The following is a 21,503-nucleotide window of genomic DNA, read 5'->3' as shown; positions in this document are numbered from 1 at the left end:
AGAAAAGTAAAGAAAGGCATGTGGACACAGCCTTGTGGTGAGTTAATGCTGTGCACCCAAGGAAGAGGTGTGTCTGTTCAGCCTAACTTCACCAGAATGCCTTTGCTTTTTATCCCTTGGAGAGTGCTATTTTCACTGACTTGTCTCATGAGTGTGATAAAGTAGGTCAGGACTGAGTTGGCATATATATATATATATATATATATATATATATATATATATATATATATATTTTGACTCAGCTGGTTTTGGAGAGTAAAACTATGGATTTAATCATTTTCCTTGGTGGTAAGCTTTTTTTTTGGAGGAGGGAAGGGTACCAGGGATGAACTCCATGACTTGGCCATATCCCCAGTCCTATTTTATATTTTATTTAGAAACAGGGTGTCATGAGTGGCTTAGTACCTTGCCGTTGCTGACGTTTGCTTTGAACTTGTTATCCTTCTGCCTCAGACTCCCAAGCTGCTGGGATTACACACTAGGGCCCCTATGCCCTGTTAAACCACAATGGAAAGAAAAGACCACTGACTCCAATTTTGAATCAAATTAAAGTAAACTTACATTTGTGTACACAGGAGTTGTCCAGGACTGTGTGTCCCAAAACTCCAGACTAGAGATCAGTACCCCTTCTCTCTAGAACACAGTTTTAGCATAAATTTGCAAATGAGTCTGTCTTGAGAACCTACAGATAACAGAATTTTGACAAACATAATACAAAGGCAGACAGTAGATTAATGATGTACATGGCTTAACATATCAAGGTAGGGAATAAATTCAAATCCCAACATCAGAATTTATGCAGTACCACTGAGGTTTCATAGAGGGTTGTTATCTGATTGGAGGGAGCCAGGATTTATGAGGAGCCACTAAGGGTATTTTTGGTTTTTTTTTGTTGTTGTTGTTGTTGTTTTTTTTTAGAGAGAGGTGAGAGAGAGAGACAGACAGAGAGAATTTTTAATATTTATTTTTTAGTTTTTGGCGGACACAACATCTTTGTTTGTATGTGGTGCTGAGGATCGAACCCGGGCCGCACGCATGCCAGGCGAGCACGCTACCGCTTGAGCCACATCCCCAGCCCACCACTAAGGTTTTATAAAGAGTTGTTATCTGGTTAGGCAAAGCCAGGCTTGGGTGAGATCAAGGCATGGGCAGAAATTCCAAACAAGTTTAGAAATCGCAGTAATTTGTAGTAAAACAGAAATTAACTTTTCATGACTTTGGGACTAGATGGCTCCCAAACATAAGATGGGATTAGACTGAGTTCATCATTCCCCCCTTCTCTTATGTGTCTTTTTCAAATCTTTGATAAGGGAAAGGAAGAGCTCTGAAGGAATTTTAATCTCTCAGGTGACAGTCCCAAACTTTCTAGATTTACCCAAAACTGGCCTCCCTGGTCTGACCTAACTCGATTTACCTATCTATATTGACTGTCTATCTATTTCTGGCTTCATTGTTGTAAGAAAAAGGAGCGACATCTGTTCTGGCTTCTTTAGAGCTGAGAGGGGGCGATGGGGGATGGGACAAACAGCTTTGGAGTTCGGGTCAGATTGAAGTCTGGTTGGGGAAGAACAGGTTGTAATTTCCTCTGGGGATGGGTGCTTATATGAAGGAGAAACAAAAAAACATGAGTACTGAACAAATATTGCAGTCCCTGGAACATGTCAATGAATATCATGAAGATGGCAGAAGTTAATATTTTCTCACCAGGAGGTGTGAAGACTGAGAAGCTGTCCTCATGATAAGGCCAGAGTAGTCAAGGCCTTTATATTGGAATGCAAATCTTCAACATCTTTAGAGTTATCAGGAATGTAAACACAACATTTAACTTTTAATGTTGCAGATGTTCATCCCCATGAGATGTAGTTAAGCTACTCAATGTCATCTGATCTTGTAAAATTTTTACTGGTATGACCTTCTTGTCTAGTTGACAACCTTTATTTCTGTTACTGGGCCGGATAATCATACTAGCATATATTCAAGCCTACCTGTGTAGGTTAGGAATATCTGTTGGCCTTAAATTAACTAAAAATTTCTGACTCTGGCAGTTCCTCTTGATAGTTTGTTTTGATAGTTATCAGGCATTCCTCTCTAAGAATCCCTCCAGTCTTACTAAGTTTGGAGGGCTAACATAAGTGTCTATCTTAAGTTATATTTAACTATTATTATTTATCTTTTAAATGCCCAGGAATGGCTATGTTTTGAACTGTTTTTGCTAGGTGTTTAAGATGAAGCAAATCAAACTGACGGTCATGTCTAGCTATTGTTAAGAGTCAGCTGAGTTTCCATGGCAGTCTCTTTGTGGGGAACTTGAGATCAATTTCTTAGTTGTGCTAGTGCCATTTGTGCTAGGATGGTCCAGGTCTTGCTATCCATGTGGCTTCCCTTGGAAGCATTAGGGATGTCTCCCTTCTCCAATAACCTTCCTCTTCATCACAGGTATGTCAGTTGGCATTCTGTGAAGTTATGTGGCCCCAAAGTTGCAAAGCTCTTAGAGAAGTTCCCTGTTCCCTGGGGTTAGACTGACTCGGAGAACAAGAGCCAAATATTGGTTGTGGGTCCTTTTAATTTAACTTTGACTTTTAAGTCTTGGTCTAAAACATCTAGCAAGTCAGTCTCAATAGTCTTAAATTACGAATACTGGGCTTTAACTTTAATATCTATAACCTTACAGTCATTTACCCCTTTTTATTAATTAGTGTCTGTACTCTTATCTGTCCTTTAGGTGATGGCTTATTATTATAAATTAACCCAGGTTGTGTGTTCTTGAAGCAATACCTCTGTTAAACAGGAACAGGCAACATTTAGACAGCTTATAAGGAAAATAAAAATAAAATTAACAAGAGTAAAAATGAATTTAGTTCATGTAATAGCTACCTGAATTATGACTGAGATATATATTATAACCCCTGTTTGATATCTTAGTAATCTTAACAACAAGAATGAATCTTTTGAACACAACTTTATATGAGCTGAAATCTGGCCTGTTTTGGAGTCATTCTGACATGTAGTAAGATGGGAGGGAGAGCCTTATCTCAGGTAAGGCAGGGCTCTTTATAAATCTTTATAAACCTTAAGCAAAATGGTCTAGTTCTAAAGCTGACCTTTGTTTCTTAAATATCATTTTACAAAGTTTACATATATTGTTGCTCAGGGTCACATGAATATTAGCTAATATAATATGATATTACATTTAAAAAATATATTTTAGTGGCCAATGGATTTTTCACTTTATTTATTATTTTATATGTGGTGCTGAGGATTGAACCCAAGGCCTTACACATGCCAGGCAAGTGCTCTACCACCATGCCACAACACCAGTCCCATGATATTACATTAAAACATGAATTACAGAAAGGCTGAGAGCTTTTAAACTTTTGTGGGAAAGTAGCAAAATGGTTGTTTTTTACAATATGATCCTTTACATAGAATAGACTCTCATTAACTAAAAAATACATTTAAATTGTACCCTAGTGTAAAAGTAACATAAAACTTTATATCTTTTTGGTAACAGGTCCAGTTATGGAACATTAAATGATGTAAGTAAATCTCCAATAAATTTTTTTATCCTTAGAAACACAAAATTACCATACAACTTTAGTTTGGAGAACACCAGTTTGATATAATGTACTCTTTAAGCTTTTACCTTAAAGACTTATATACCTGGAAGACATGAACATACTTAATACACAAATATTAGTAAGGGTACCATAATTACATTGCCTTTTTTATTAATAAGTTTAGGTCTTAATGAAACAACATATTAAAATATTTCAATATAGCAGTTATTGTTTAACCATAGTTGTATAATCCTTGTAAATTTCTGAATTTAGACAAGTTATTTTATTTTAATAAAAAAGAAATACTTTATTTTATATAGATTACTCTTAATTGGAAAAGTTGAAACTTTTGGGCCTTTGTATGTAGAAATCTTCTATAAATCATTGTAAATAGAATCACATCTTTTAACATTTCATGAAATGTTTAAGTATATAGAAATATACTGTTAAACCATAATGCAAAGACCACCGACTTCAATTTTGAATCAAACTAAAGCAAGCCTATATTTGTGTGTACAGGAGCTGGCCAGGACTGTCTGTCCCAAAATCTGCGCTAGAGATCAGAACCCCATCTCTCTAGGACCACAGTTTTATATCACAAACAGTTGCCAAGGGGCAGGGGGTGTCCTGAGAACATACAGATAAAAGGAGTTTGACAAGCATAATATAAAGGCAGATAATAGGTTAATGATCTATATGGCTTAACATTTCAAGTTTGGAGAATAAATATAGATCCCAACATCAGAATTTAAAAGGTGCCACCATGGTTTCATTGAGGGTATTTATCTGGTCAGAGGGAACCAGGCATGGTGAGTTCAAGGCTCAGGCAGGGATTCCAAACAAGTTTAGAAATCACAGAAATTAACTATTCATGACTTTGGGACGAGATGGATCCCCATCCTAAGGTGGAATTAGGCTGGGTTTATCAGCAATCATGAAATTCATATGGAAAAATAAAAGACCCAGAATAGCAAAAATAACTCTAAGCAGGAAGTGTGAATCAGGCGGTATAGCGATACCAGACTTCAAACTATACTACAGAGCAGTAGTAACAAAAACAGCATGGTACTGGTACCAAAATAGGCGGGTGGATTAATGGTACAGAATAGAGGACACAGAAACCAATGCACAATATTACAACTATCTTATATTTGATAAAGGGGCTAAAAGTGTGCAGTGGAGGAAGGATAGCATCTTCAACAAATGGTGCTGGGAAAACTGGAAATCCATATGCAACAAAATGAAACTGAATCCCTTTCTCTCGCCATGCACAAAAGTTAACTCAAAATGCATCAAGGAGCTTGATATCAAAGCAGAATCATGTTATCTGATAAAAAGTCGGCTACCATCTACATACTGTGGGGTCGGGCTCCAAATTCCTCAATAGGACACCCATAGCACAAGAGTTAATAACTAGAATCAACAAATGGGACTTACTCAAACTAAAAAGTTTTTTCTCAGCAAAAGAAACAATAAGAGAAGTAAATAGGGAGCCTACATCCTGGGAACAAATTTTTACTCCTCACACTTCAGATAGAGCCCTAATATCCAGAGTATACAAAGAACTCAAAAAATTAAACAGTAAGAAAACAAATAACCCAATCAACAAATGGGCCAAGGACCTAAACAGACACTTCTCAGAGGAGGACATACAATCAATCAACAAGTACATGAAAAAATGCTCACCATCTTTAGCAGTCAGAGAAATGCAAATCAAAACCACCCTAAGATACCATCTCACTCCAGTAAGATTGGCAGCCATTATGAAGTCAAACAACAATAAGTGCTGGCGAGGATATGGGGAAAAGGGTACACATGTACATTGCTGGTGGGACTGCAAATTGGTGCGGCCAATTTGGAAAGCAGTATGGAGATTTCTTGGAAAGCTGGGAATGGAACCACCATTTGACCCAGCTATTCCCCTTCTTGGTCTATTCCCTAAAGACCTAAAAAGAGCATACTACAGGGACACTGCTACATCGATGTTCATAGCAGCACAATTCACAATAGCAAGACTGTGGGACCAACCTAGATGCCCTTCAATAGACGAATGGATTTTAAAAATGTGGAATTATACACAATGGAGTATTACTCTGCATTAAAAATGACAAAATCATAGAATTTGCAGGGAAATGGATGGCATTGGAGCAGATTATGCTAAGTGAAGCTAGCCAATCCCTAAAAAACAAATGCCAAATGTTTTCTTTGATATAAGGAGAGTAACTAAGAACAGAGTAGGGAGGAAGAGCATGAGAAGAAGATTAACATTAAACATGGATGAGAGGTGGGAGGTAAAGAGAGAGAGAAGGGAAATTGCATGGAAATGGAAGGAGACCCTCAGGGTTATACAAAATTACATACAAGAGGAAGTGAGGGGAAAGGGAAAAAAATAACAAGGGAGAGAAATGAATTACAGTAGATGGGGTAGAGAGGGAAGAGAGGAGGGGAGGGGAGGGGGGATAGTAGAGGATAGGAAAGGCAGCAGAATACAACAGACACCAGTATGGCAATATGTAAATCAGCGGATGTGTAACCGATGTGATTCTGCAATCTGTATATGGGGTAAAAATGGGAGTTCATAACCCACTTGAATCAAAATGTGAAATATGATATATCAAGAACTATGTAATGTTTTGAACAACCAACAATAAAAATTTTTTTAAAAAGCTTAAATGTTCTGGGGCTGGGGTTGTGGCTCAGCAGTAGAGCACTCGGCTTGCATGGGCAGGACCCGGGTTTGATCCTCAGCACCAAATAAAATTAAAGGCATTGTGTTTTGTCCATCTATACCTAAAAAATAAATATTTTTTTTAAATTGTCAAATTTATTAAGGAGGATTGCTTTGTGCCCAACACCTAGTGTAAAATAAAATCAAGTAATTACAATTTTAACTGTTGTGGCCTTTTTTGATCAAAAGACTAGATACTCTTTAAGGTCAAAATTAACAGTTTTATATACCTATTAGTTTTAACTCAGTTTTTACATGAAAAAAATTTGCATTGCATTGAGTTTTTTAACATTAGATTTGTGAAATCCATAATCTCTTTCAGCCGAATGATAGAATTTGTCCCAGTCACTTTTTTAAATTCATTTTCACTTAATAACAATGTCTTTATTTTTATTTCACTTTTTTCTTTGAATATATTATACTAATTTGAAAAGTTTGTGAAACTTGTCAAAATGTTAGTTCAAGAAGGTACTCATAATTAAAATAAGGGAACTACAGTCACTAAATCTATAGTAATTATTAGAGCAGATACAGTTTGGTAATGTGGCTTGTGTGAAAACTTCAAGCAAGTGTATGTCATTACCTCATAGTGTTCTGTGTAGTTATCTTACTGCTTAGTGTACAGAAAATAATGATGTCTGATTAGTTTTCACTTAGTAAACATGTTTACCATGGGATGATGTCTGTAAAATCAGAAATTGTTAAATTAGACTAGGATTTAATAGAAATGGTGAAAGCTTTTTTAAAAAAAAAAAAAAAAGAAGAAGAAGAACCCACAGGAAGACAAGCACATATATACAAAAATTGCTCATATATAAAAATACATATTGCAGTTATAGACCTATTTTCCCCATCTCTTCCAATGCTAATTATGGAATATAATTTTTTGATGCCTATGTGGGGTAATGTTTAGCTGAGAAGGAATTGTGGAGTGTTTGGCAGTATAAAGATATGACTTGGACTATGTAAACTTTTTTAAGATTTTTTTTCCTTTTTATCTCAATTGCATACCTCAGATACCTTACTTCTATAATACTGGTATGTAATATGAGACTAAGAAAATACAGTGAGTATCTGCAAGCCAGATCATTCCATAAGTTCTCTGGGAAATCAAGAGTATCCACAGCTACTATAGGTTAAGGGTATAAGGAAATGTGTGCAGACCTCATGAATGTAGCAAAGCCTTTATTCAGCTGTGGAGTCAGGTATCAAATGGGCAGACTTTCTGGTTAAAAATGGCCACCCATTTCTAGGATTTCTATTTGATTTTGTTTATATAACCTCTATCTACCTGTAGAGTTGTTCTTTTGCATCTTGGATTTGTTTATGTAATTCATTGTCAAAGTGATCTTTCATTGTATTTGCTGTCTAATGTGGCTGTATAACCAATGTGATCCTGCAACCTGTACACGTGGAAAAATGAGAAATCATACCCCATTTGAATCAAATGTATGATATGTCAAGATCATTGTATTGTCATGAGCAACTAATTAAAAAAAAAAAGTAAAAGTAAATGGCCACCCATTACAGGAGCAGTCTGGATTATACCCTGGGAGGTGACTTAGCCTTTGAAGACTTTAACAAGATGTGGGCATTCAGGAAAAAGATTGCAAGAATTAGTGTGTTTTTTTTTTCTTACTAAGAAGTGTTTTTCCAGGACAATAATAGAGGGTCAGTTGTACTGCCACTGAGAAAGGATATACTGGGAAAGGATCAATGCTTGTCCTTTTCCAGGGTTTGTCTTTTCATTGGGTAATGTTTGCTTCCTGACCAGGGATTGTCTTCTCACTGGGGAAGGATGTATGGGAAAAGATCATTGTTATTAATGTGGTACCTTCTTCCCCCCATCTTCTTCAAAGGCCACACTGTTTTGGAGGTTTGTCATTTCCGTGTCCTTCAAAGGCGGTAGGTGTAAGACCAGGAGGAATGTGGAGTATTGTTAGCTTTCTGTTACTTTAACGAACACCTGAGATAATCACCTTATAAAGAGAAAAGGTTTGTTTTGTTTCATAGCTTTGGAGGTTTCAGTCCTTAGTCAGATGGCAAAGCAGCCCATGATGGAAGGGTGTGTATGGTGGAACAAGCTGCTTACCTCATGACCTGGATGAATGAGAGAGAGAAAGGGAGGGAAGAGGGGGAATTGGGCCCCATTGCCCACTTCAAGCCCATGAACTCAATGACCAGAAGTTATCCTACTAGGCACCCCCTTTATTTCCCAGTACTGGGGATTGAACCCTGGATCATTACCAGCTCTTTGAAAATTTTATTTTGAGATAGAATCTCGCTCTAGTGCTCAGGGGGCCTGGAACTTGAGATCATTCTGCCTCAGCCTCACAGGTTGCTGGGATTATGGACATAAAACATTGTGCCTGATTTATGCTCCACCTCTTAAATGTTCCACATTTTTCCTATAGTGCCATGGTAAAGACTAAGTCTTGAACATGTGTGCCTTTAGGGACATTCAAGGTTAAACTTTATAGCATGTGGTAAGATAATTCTTGATAGCAAAATAATTTGTACATACTAAAATATTCAGATCCAACATTCAGGTATAATCAGGCAAATGCTGTTTGCCTCTCCTGTTCTCAGGCTTCCTTACAATTTTTCCTTCTTCTTGCTACTCTCCAGCCACACTATCAGAACATCTGCAGTTCCACTCCAGACCTTTGCCCAGCTGATTACTCTCATGAGGTGCTTTTGTAGTGCTCTTCACTTGGCTGGTTCCATCTTATCATTCATGTCACCTCTTCAGAGAGGACTTCCTGTTCATCCATTCTAAGGAGCTACCCAGTTACCCTGTATCAGTTGGTCTTGTTTCAGTTTTCTTGATAGTCGTTACCTCTCTCTGACATGGTTTGGTTGGTTTATTGTCTTTCATTGCCCATTAGAATATGATGTCCAGAAAGAGGAGATTTTCTGACTTGCTTACAGCTTTCTTCTCAGTGCTGACATTGTTTTGTGACCCCAGTGGATATTCAATACATACTCCCGGTTGTTCACGTATTGCTGAGATTAATGTTGTCTCACTGTGCCCAAAACAATTCCATGGATGGTCTAACCAATTATGGTGATAACCAAGATATACAAAGAGAAACCAACCATTATGTCTTGACCAAGTCTTCTTTACAAGTCAGTCCGAGGTAGAAGCATAAAGCCTCAAGGCTAGATGCTTTCATTAGCTATCATGGTCGTGAATCTATGATACCAATTAGAGAAATGCAAATTAAACCACTCTAAGATTTCATCTCACTCCAGTCAGAATGGCAACTGTTATGCATACAAAGAACAACAAGTGTTGGTTAGGATATGGGTAAAAAAGTTACACTCATACATTGCTGGTGAGACTGCAAATTGGTGAAGCCAATATGGAAAGCAGTATGCAGATTTCTTGCAAAATTGGGAATGGAACCACCATATGACCCAGCTGTCCCTCTCCTTGGTCTATACCCAAAGGATTTAAAAACAGCGTACTACAGGGATACAGCCACATCAATGTTTATAGCAGCAAAATCACAACAGCTAAACTATGGAGCCAACCTAGATGCCCTTCAATGGTTAAATGGATAAAAAAATGTGGCATATATACACAATGGAATATTACTCAGCAATAAAAGAGAATAAAATCACGGCATTTGCAGGTAAATGGATGGAGTTAGAGAAGATAATGCTATGTGAATTTATCTAATCCCCCCCCAGAAAAAAATTCCAAATGTTTTCTTTGATATAAGGAGGCTGATTCATAGTGGGATAAGATTGGGAACATGGGAGGAATAGACAAACTATAGATATTGCAGTGGAGTTGGAAGGGAAGAGAGGGGACATGAGGTAGTTAATGATGGTGGAATGTGATGATTATTACTATCCAAAGTACATGTATGAAGACATGAATTGCTATGAATATACTATGTATGTAACCAGAGATATGAAAAATTGTGCTCTATATACTCAGTAAGAATTGTAATGCATTCTGGAGTCATATACAAATAATTAAAATTTACATAAAAAAGAGAAACCAACCATTGTTTTTTGGGACCAAGTCTTTTCCACTAGGCAGTCAGAGATAAAGCATGAAAGTTCAAGACTAGATGATACAACAGGAGTTCAGAACTGGAGAAATAAGCAGTGCCCTGGTGGTCTGTATTTTTTTTTTCAGTCTCTCAGCTTTAGCTCTTGGTCCCAGTGCTCAGCTGCCCAATCCACATATCCCTAACTTCCTATTCTTGTGATTGTATGTGAGGTGCAGTTACATTGATCATGTATTCTAACATGAACACAGAAAATTTACTTCCGGTTCATTCTACTGCCTTTCCTATTCCCAACTTCTTCCATCACTTCATTCCTCTTTCTATAAACTAATGAACTTCTATTCTTCCCTCTCCCGTCCCCCAACATTCTGGGTTAGCATCTGCATTTCAGAGAGAGGATTCGGCCTTTGGCTTTTTGGGGGGATTGGCTTATTTCTCTGAGCATGACAGCCTCTCTAGTTCTATGCATTTACTGACAAATGCCATAATTTCATTATTTTTTATGATGGAGTAATAGTCCATTATGTATAGATACAACATTTTCTTTATCTATTTATCTGTTGAAGGGCTCCAAGGTTGGCTCCATAGCTTAGATTTTGTGAATTGAGCTGTTATAAAATATGGATGTGACAGCATTAGTATAGTATAATGGTTTTAAGCCCTTTGGGTATATGCCATTCAACAAACATGTATTGATTACTTCTTATGTTCAATACACTGTTTAAGACATGGGACACATGGAAGTGAACAGCACAGATGAGAAAATTTGGGTTCCTCAAGGGTCTTACATTTCAGGAATTGACTGGAAAGAGAGTGATTGAAAGTCTAAATCATAAAAACAACAAAGAACTAATTACATAGTGTATTGAAAGGTTCACAACACTACCTGAGAAGTGGTCCCTGTTGAAAGGAATCAGATGGAAGGAAGGGAAAAACCCTGAGAGGTGATTGCAGTTTCAAAGACTGTAGTCCGACAAATACTCTTGGAAAGGTACAATTTGAGAAGAGGCTCAGAACAGCAAGTGGGCTCAGCAGGTCTGGGGTGGAGTGATTAAACAGGAGCATAGCACTAGATCAGGCAGAGCCAGAGTCTGTGAAGCAGTACAGCCTGTTGTTGTGAATAAAGTTTTATTAAAACAGAGCTAAATGTCCATGTGTTCTCCTGTTTTCCATGGCCATGTTCATGCTACAAGTGCAGAGTTGAGCTGTGGAGACAGAGACAATCTTGCTCACATACAGTTATGTATTTACTACATATCCGTCTTTTTGTGGAAAATGTGTATGTCCCCTATCATGGGTAGAGAAAGGCAGTAAATGGTTAGGGATTATGCTAGAGCAGAAATGGAGGAATGGAGTTAGAAGTGGATAGGTTCTAGATGCGATGTGAAGAGAAGGCAGATGAAATTTACTAAAATTCCAAGTGTATGATTGAGAGAGAGAGAAAGGAGTCAAAGGATGTCAAAGGATTGTGGTCTGGGCAACTGGAAAGATGACATTAATTAAAAGAAATTTTGCACAGACCAGATCACCCTCCCTGATTTCACTCCACCAGTTGAAGGAGAACAAATTGGAGATTCCTTTTCATACATGTTTAGAAAGTAGATTAGATACAAAGAAAAGAAAAACACACATTTGGACTAGAGGCCATGTCCCCATTCTCCACCTATCCCGCAGACTACTTCCTGTGGCCGATGTCCCTCCCCCATGAACCCTGAGATTGTTGTTGTACCTTCTCATTCAAAACATCATGCAAAGACACCAGGTGCCATGGTACTTACAGGGGACTCACAGTGTGCCCTAGAGTCTTAACTAGTTTGGGGAAAATGGAGCTCTGCTTAAGGAACTGAAACCTGCAATTTCCTCAATTAAAAATAATTATGTTATCTATCAAGATGTCAGAAAGATGCAAGCAGCAGTGCAGTTTGAAGTCTCCCAAAACAAAGAAAAAGAGAAACATTTGGGCTAGAGGCCATGGAAATAGATGAAAGAATGCCAAACCCTGGAGTAGCATTTACCACAAAAATAGAGAACACAGTGTTCCCTAGGAACCTCAGAACAAGGTGGATAGGGCAAACCACCAGCAGGAGGCACCAAATCTGCCTGGCAGCAGCACTTGCAGCAGAGGAAATGGGAGACAGGAGGCTTTCAAAGCTCCAGCAGGCATTCCTGCAAAGCACTGTGGGCCAGCAGGAGAAGAGCAGATGAAACTGAAAGGGGTTCTGGCCAACCCCAAAGTGAGTGCAGTAGATCTCCTACAATAGGTTCTATAGGATGTATAATCAATATGGTACAACAGCTATTTACATAGCATTTGCATTGTGTTGGGAAATTTCTGGGAGGAACAATAAACATAAAGATAAACCTCCAGGTGGGTAACAACTATAAAATCTTAGAAACCAAGCTGCCAGTTTTTAATACTTCAAGGAGGAAGAGGAGGAGAAGGAGAGCAGAGGGAGAATGGGGAGGGCAGAACTAGAGGGGAGAAGAAGAGGTGGAGGAAGGAGAGGTGGAAGTTGCTGTTCCATCGCATAAGAAACTATCCACAACCGTACTTTTATAAGGAAAATGAATTTTGCATAAAAATGCATAGCAAGAAAAGAAGGAAACCTAATGCCATATAAAGTAATTCTAACAAAAAGGAGAATAGCATCCTCTCAGACAACGAAAACAAGTCAGAAAAGAACCCACCGAGCATATCAGAGGGTAGCCCACTCTTTCAAAACTAGCTAAGAGACAGTAGGCCATGAGAGGGGAATGGGGAATTATATCATGGATACAGCTTTCTGTTTGAGATGGTGAAAAGTCTTGGATTTGGATAGTGGATAATCCTTGAACAACATTGTGCATCTACTTAATGCTATGGAGTTATCCACTTGAACTTTATGTTCCACAACAGAAAAAAAAACAACAACATAAATGGAAATTAGATGATATGGTAGAAAACAAATGAAGACTGAACTAAAAGGGAACACAGTGAATGAACATAATAGATAATGTCTAAAAAGAAAGAAGAATTTTTTAAAAAAAAACAGATAATTAAAAGTATCCCAGAGACCTAGTAAATATGAAAAGCAAGAAATCCAGGCAAATTCTAGAAACAAGAATGCAAATACACAAAGGAAATTAATATGTCATAAAGATGACATTTCAAATCAGTAGGACAAATTATTCAAGTAATTGTGATATATACATTTTGGGGTTAAATGATATCTCTGGATGGGTCCAAAAATTGGAAAACGGTGATGTCTCCTTTGGGAAGAGTGGTGAAGATATCTTGGTGGCTGGAAAATTGGAGCAAATGGGTGGATTTCCATTGAGTACTCTTTTTGCATCTTTGTAACTTTCTATCATGTGATTATATTACTTTCAAATTTTGAATGCCAGAGTGCAAATCCCACATGTGAGAAAATTATTGACATTATTTATGAAATGTCACGGGGTGGGGGTGCAGAATAAGTTTGAGCCAAAAATTCTCAATCAATGTAAATTACAAGTAAAGACAATGCAATTCCCACCAGGGATGTGTGGATAAACAAATGTAGTATATCCATACAATATGATAATAGGCAGTCTTAACTGGGGAGGAAGGACTCACAATTTACAACATGGATGGTCCTTGAAAACAGTCTTCCAAGCGAAAGAAGCCCAATATAAGAGGTCACATATTGTATGATTCCTTTTATATGCAATGTCCAGAAAGGGCAAAACCAGAGGGATTAATGGTTGCTGGGGCCAGGGGGTGTTGAAAATGGGAATGACCTCTAACAGGGACAAGGTTTTTTTGGGGGGATTATGAAAATGTTATGAATTAGAGAGTGTCGTTGGTTACACAACCTCGTGAAAGTATTTAATGCCTCTAAACTGAACGTTTTTAATGATGAATTTTATGTGCATTTTATTTTAAGAAATAATTTAAAAATATAAAAGTACTAATCTTTCGATGGTCATGGTGTGCTGCCTCCATCATCTTCTTGCCCCACTCCTTTTCTTTCCTATCCTCCCGCTGGATACCTCACCCTCTCTCGTGTCAGCTGTGCCCCAGGATTGTCACCTCGCATAGAGCCTGCACACCTCTAGCCAACCCTTGGGTTTCTGGGTCCTGCAGCTATTGGCAGGCTCCCTGCGCATGCGCACTCTGCTTGCATTGGGCGGAGATGGAGGCCAAGAACTGATTTATTTTCTCCTGAGCTTCGGTTGATGGCAATAGTCCCTGAAGGCAGCACGCGCCAGAATCAATGGAGGAGGACTTGGCAGGACTCTCAGTTCAGTATGTATCCCCCTTTCAAGTGTGATCTCTCTCCTCTACCCTCTACCCTAACCTCTATATGCTGTGCTCTGAAAGCCAGGTTGGCTGCCTGTGGGACAGGCCAGGTTGACTTGTCAACATTGAGGACTCCAGGCCACAGGCCACAGGCCACAGACCTCAGATTGAGGCTTTGCTTCTCTGCATACAATGTGATCCTAGAGCAGTAGATCATCAGTAAAGTGTCACCTAGTGATACTGGCCTTGTGTGTGAAGGTTAATTGAAGTAGTGCCTCTCTGCTGCCCTGGTGCATGGGTGTTGAGTCAATGGTGATTTATTCCAGGATATGCTCTGGGTGGGCCTCATGCTGCTGCAGTTCACTAGGCCAAGTCTCAGGTTATTAGCTACCCTCAGGATCTAACTGTGAACCCTTGTGGCTCCCCTGGTAGAGTCCCCTTGTTTTGTATCCACCTTTCCCAGCTAGGATCTTCAGGGACCCAAATATGGTGGAGATGTGTCCTGAATCTTATTTTGTAAAATGCCTTTAGGTAGGTCAAAAGACCTATGCCTTTCTGCATGAGAGTTTTTTGCGAGATTTTTGCATTTCTTCTGGTCAACCCGAAGGCATCTCCTACCATTTTGAACTTGATTCACATTTTATCATTTTAACCCTAGTTTCAAATATTGTATCATTCGTAAGCCATTTTGCCAATTCCTCATTCTTCCAGTAAGTCCATACATCTCTCTTCTTTTGTGCCTTCCTAGTGCCGGATCATATGCCTTCCTCTTTTCCCCATTCCTAGCCTTCACCCCTGTTCTCCTGGCCAACTTTCTTCTCATGCAGGCTGTGATCCCCACCTCTACCAAACAAAACCACACTTAACAGCCATTCCAGTGCAAAAGTCCTGTTTATTATCTATTAATCAATTCCACTACATGTCTTTATTCAATGTTATTGTTTTAAAAGTATATTGGAATGATACATATTTATACCTCTATGAGGAAAAATGTTTGTAGCCAAGTGGTAACACATGGACTCTATTTTATCAATTAACGAATTCTATGAAATTACTTCATTCAATTTTTTAAAATTTTATTAAATGTATTAGAATGAATAAATTTGTGCCTACATAGCTACATATTTATAAAAATTTGTATCTACGTATGTGTAGAAAACTATGTAATCTCCAAGCATATCAAAAAGTCTCTTTATTACTTATCTCTCAAACTATTCTATTACATATCTTTATTCAACTATCTTAACACTTAAAAATGTATCAGTGTATAACTTTGTATCTATGTAACTCTATATATGTAGAAACCTGTTTGGTATTCAAATGATACCATAAAGCCTCTCTATTATTTACCTATTGGTCAATCTTATAGCATTTCTGTATTCAACTATATTACATTTTGAACTGTGTCTAAATGAATAATTTTGTATCTATCTATCTATGTATATATGTGCAAAACTATTTGGTACCCTTGTAGTACCCAAAGGCCTCTTTATTTTCTATCAATTCTCATTGGTACCAGAAGGCCTCTTTATTATGTGTTAGGGAATTATATTACATTTTTATTAAACTTTGAAAGCATCTGAGAATAAATAAATGTGTATCTATCTATATACATGTGGAAAACTATTTGGTCCCTAAGTGGCACCACCAATCTCAACAGCTCTTACATTGTGTAGCCATAGTAGTGAGAAATCTCCACCTCTACCAAACAAAACCACACTTAACAGCCATTCCAGTGCAAAAGTCCTGTTTATTATCAATCAATTCCACTACATTTCTTTATTCAACTGTATTAAGTTTTAAAAGTATATTGGAATGATACATATTTATACCTCTATGAGGAAAAAGGTTTGTAGCTAAGTGGTAACACAAGGACTCTATTTTATCTATTAATAAATTCTATTAAATTACTTCATTCAATTTCATTAAATTGTATTAAATGTATTAGAATGAATAAATTTGTGTCTACATATCTACATATTTATAAAAATTTATATCTACATATGTGTGGAAAACTATGTAATGCCCAAGCATATCAGAAAGTCTCTTTATTACTTATCTCTCAAACTATTCTATTACATATCTTTATTCAACTATTGTAAGTCTTAAAAATCTATTAGTGTATAACTCTATATCTATGTACCCCTCTCTATATATGTAGAAACCTATTTGATATTCAAATGGTACCATAAAGAATCTCAATTACTTACCTATTAATCAATCCTATAGCATTTCTGTATTCAACTATATTACATTTTGAACTGTGTCTAAATGAATAATTTTGTATCTATTCTCTATGTGTATATGTGCAACACTATTTGGTAGTGTTGTAGTACCCAAAGGCCTCTTTTTTTACTACCAAATCTCAGTGGAACCAGAAGGCCTCTTTAATTTGTGCTACTGAATTATATTACATTTCTTTATTTAATTTTATTAAACTTTGAAAACATCTGAAAATAAATAAATGAGCATCTATCTATATACATATGGAAAGTGATTTGGTCCCTAAGTGGCACCACCGATCTCAGCAGCTCTTACATTGTGTAGCCATAGTAGCGAACTATCAATCTTATAGCATTTCTGTATTCAACTATATTACATTTTGAACTGTGTCTAAATGAATAATTTTGTATCTATCTATCTATGTATATATGTGCAAAACTATTTGGTACCCTTGTAGTACCCAAAGGCCTCTTTATTTTTTATCAATTCTCAGTGGTACCAGAAGGCCACTTTATTATGTGTTAGGGAATTATACTACATTTTTATTAAACTTTGAAAGCATCTGAGAATAAATAAATGTGTATCTCTCTATCTATATACATGTGGAAAACTATTTGGTCCCTAAGTGGCACCACTGATGTCAGCAGCTCTTACATTGTGTAGCCATAGTAGCGAGAAATCTCCATCTCTCTTTCCCTCTCAATGAAGCACTGCACTCTCCCCAAAGCAGTGTACTTGGCAGCATTCTCACGCTCTTGTTGAGCCTTCTTCTTCATGGCTTCCCGCTCTGGCCTCTGCTGTTTGGTGATGGGAATTGATACTACTTGCCCAAGAACATTGGGTTTCCTCCATGGAATTGGTTGTAAGGCAAAGTCTTGGAGTAGATATCGGTTTTGAGGCTTGGGCGGTTGTGACTGGGGCTTGGTCCAAACATTGGGAACTGGTTGCCAATGGAGAGAAGTGCAAGATGATGTTTTGTAGGGTGCAGGCCCAGAAGCAGCAGACCGAGGGGCACTAGGCTGGGTAGAAGTGGTCAGACCTGACTGAATGGCATGAGTCAAAACGGGGTCAGCTGGCTTGGCAGGACGCATCCAAGATGGGTTGGCAGTAGCTGGTTGGGATTGGTTGACTGCCATGGGTTGAGCTGAGCTAGCAGGGCCAGGCTGGGCAGGGTAAGCCCCAGTGGGTCTGCGTGAGGCCAGAGACTGTGGCCTCCGATTGATTATTGGTCGAGGTGGAGGTTTCTCCAGGGTCAGAAAAGGCAAAGGTACCAATTTTACCTTCCCAGGTGGTGGAGGCTCATGAATTGCTGAAGAGAGACTCTCTTTTTCAGCACTGATATCTGGGTTCTGGGCTTTGACTTTTGTTTTCTCAGGACCCTTAACCGCCAGCCATGGTTTCATAGCTGGGCATGGACGGGGGTCTTGGGTAGTGCCTGAGTGTCCCGGGGCCCGGGAGGAAGAGAGCCCAGTTTTCTTATCATTCTTCTTCCCCAGTGCGTGGAAAACCTGCACCGACTCCAGCATGTGCATGCCGAGACAGCTCCGAGGCTTCTTAAAGGCCTCTTGGCAAAGCTCAGGTTGCTTCCTCTTCCATTTCATCTTGGGCACAGTTGGCTTCTCTTCCGCCTTGACTTTATTGCCTGGCTGCTTCTTCTCCTGGGCTTTCCTGGAGTTGTTTTCTCTGGTCCTCTTGGTCTTTTCCTGCCCATGGCCCTTAGCCTTGCTGTTCCTGCTGGATGCAGCTTTCTGAGGTTTGTTGTTAGAGTGCTTGGATGTGTGCTCAGGGGCCCCAATACTGTCTGCATCCCTGTGAGCACCTTCTGCTTCCAATGTGCACTCTAGGTCCCTTGGCTGCATTTTGGCCTGAGGAGTTCCATCAGGACACTCTGAGGCTTTATGTTTGTTCTTCCTCATTGGCTCACTAGGACCCTTTATGCCACTTGTGATTTCCTGCCCCTGTTTCACCATGATGGCTCTGGTGTCATTGGATTTTGTTATTGTGGGACTTTCAGGTTGGTCAAAGTCTTCCAAGGAACTGAAAAGCTCAGGAAGGTGAAAATCCCCCACCAGTGCAGTGAGGTCTGCAAACCCACTGCTAAATTCAATCCCATTTTCAAGGGTGCCTTGGTCCTCAAGACTCAGGCTGTTGTTTCCCTGATGGATATTTTCAGAATGTGGCTTCTCCTCTTGGTCCAGAGGACCAATGGAGGCCAGAAGCTGGTGGATTTCAGGGATGTCTAAAGGGAGTAGTGGAGGATCCTGGTTCTCCATGGCAATCTGGTAGGCATCCAGCGGCTCTGAGAGCATGGTGTTAAACTCACACAAATTCTGAATCTCTGTTTGTTCCTGGCTTTGATTTGGGGGCAATGCCAAGGAATCAGTAGGTCTCTGGACTAGAGTTTTTATGGAAATGTCCCCAAGTTCAGATTGTGAGTTTCTATCAATTATTTGGCTTTTTCTGTTTTTGCAGGCATATGGGATTTCTGGAGGCTGTGGCAGACAAAATGTCTGTTTTGGAAATTGTAATCCCAAGGAAGCCTCCATTCCTAGGGAAGTTTCCATCCCTGCAAAGGAATCAAGGACGATGGTAAGTAGGATGCTCCCCCTGCCCAGCAACACACTATTCAGGGAAACCACCTATGGTGGAGAAAGCATTTCTATTAACTCTTTTGAAGGACCACTGACAGGTATCTGTTAAGAGTTGCGTGTTATTTACAGGTGATCCCTTGTTGTCTTACTTTTGGGCTGGTACATCACCATGGCAGCATGGGTTTCTGGTACAGCACTTGTCTCCTCTGTGGGAAATACAGAAAAACTGTTTTATAAAGTCTTTTAATCTCAAATAGGGGCCTCTCAATTCTCTCCACACTCCCCAGAGTGTAAGAACACTTAACACCATGAACTAGGAGAGGGTGGAGCTGTTGCTCATGAAATCAATGTGAAAGGTCAGGGGTTTTGAACTCCTGTGTTGGACAGCATCTCTACATACAGAGGTTAAATCCTGCAGTCAATTAAGGAACAACTAAACTGTCACACCCTGATATGTGTTGATGTATTTTTCTAAGAGACCAAAGTAAAATTAGGGAAGTAAATTTGTAGTGTGGTGGTGTAGCTGGACTGAAGTGCAAAAATAGTGAACAGTGGCTTCCTTCTGTGTGCTCCTAGAGGTCTCTTAATAGCATGGATGGCCATTGTACTTTCCTGCATGCTTCTCTTACAGAGTCTGAAAATGGGGACTGCTGAACAAGGTTAGTGGTTAAAATCTCAAGACTAGAATTCTGGGGATCTGTGGACCACAGCTGAAAACTGGACCCTCCTTTAGAATGGAAAATCCATCCCTTCCCCTTCTTGCTGTTTTTACTCACCTTGAAAATGTGTTCCTTCTCTACCTTGAGTAGACACAGAGTAGTAGATCAGAGGTGTAGGGACTGATGGTAGGACATTTGTGGGCTGAAGTTCCTTCAGCACTGTCACCATTTCTGGTTGAGGGACAGCAGCACCACTTCCTGCATATTGCACAGAACCATGGGACTGCAGGCAGGGGCCATGTTCTTCAGAGAGCAGAGTCGCCAGAGAGTTTTGATCATAGTAGTAGACCTGGCTTCCTTCTTGGTGGGGTAGTGAGAGGCTCTGTCCCTGATTTGCAATCTGAGTTCGTGTCACCTGGACAAGCCTAGCAGATAGTGGTGTATACCCAGGGACCATGATATTGGATTCAGAAGTTTTTTCACACTGGGATGTCATAGACAGGGAATAATCTGCTGTGTTCTGGTTAGTGACAGACAGATTAAAGTCCCTGAGTGAAGATGAGCTCTTTTCAGCACTTCCTGGGATATACCACTCAGAAATACTTGGATATGATGCAGGTGCCATGGGAATCTGGTTCTGGCCAGTAACCCCAGACACCATGGCTGTGCTAGCATGTTGATAAAGGTAGGCACTGCCCATGAGTGGCTGAAAGGAGGTGCCACAGGTTGAGGGCAGTAACCATGCTGAAGTGGCAGCTGGAGCAGAGGCTCTGGAGAAGTTGCAGACACTTCCTGTCAGGGAAGCTGCATTCGTCACCACAGGAAGAGAGAGCTGCAAAGAGTCTGCAGTTCCATGTAAAGAAGAATTTTGGAAATTTTCTGTAGGAAGAAGAGGGTAGTGAAATATTGATGAGACAGGCAGATTCTTACGATATTCGAGGAACAATGTCATCTTAATGTTGTAGTAATCAGGAGGGCCCTTATTCCAATAATCATTGAGAGACCCCAAATCAGTCCATTTAGGATGGCTGCAAGTACTCTTCTGATTACCTGCCTTTTATTTCAAATTGGGCACAGAAGTCCCAAGTGGTCTGCTTCACACATTGTTCCCTAAAAGCATGCTTCTACCTGTCCAACCTTTCCTTTGAGCCTGCACTAGTATTGACTCATGAATTTGCCCTAGAACTGAAGCATTTTCGAACTCAGAGAAAACCCCAACATTACCAGTTAGCAAATGAGTACACCAAGGGTCAGGGAAATGAGTTTGACTTGTTCAAAATCAGCAACAGGTTATGGAAACCTGCTCCCTGGCCAGGACTCTTGTTCCAAAGATGAGAAGTCTGGAGAAACGGAAGTTTGTTTTTTCCCTGTTCATAGTAAAGTGCACTTTGCTTGTGCACTTTGCTTGTGAAGGTCACATGACATTTCCTAGAGCTCAGTTTTACCATCCAAATGATAA

The 21,503-nt window shown here is 39.3% G+C and overlaps 1 pseudogene; it reads right to left on the bottom strand.

Moving 5' to 3' along the window:
* Positions 1-17,444: 17,444 nt before the first annotated feature.
* LOC143379997 (uncharacterized protein C2orf78 pseudogene) lies at positions 17,445-20,996 on the bottom strand (annotated as a pseudogene).
* Between the last annotated feature and the right edge of the window lie 507 nt (positions 20,997-21,503).

The sequence above is a fragment of the Callospermophilus lateralis genome, chromosome 14 (genome assembly GCF_048772815.1).
Source record: "Callospermophilus lateralis isolate mCalLat2 chromosome 14, mCalLat2.hap1, whole genome shotgun sequence".
NCBI lineage: Eukaryota > Metazoa > Chordata > Mammalia > Rodentia > Sciuridae > Callospermophilus > Callospermophilus lateralis.
This window is presented reverse-complemented; position numbering and strand designations above follow the sequence as displayed.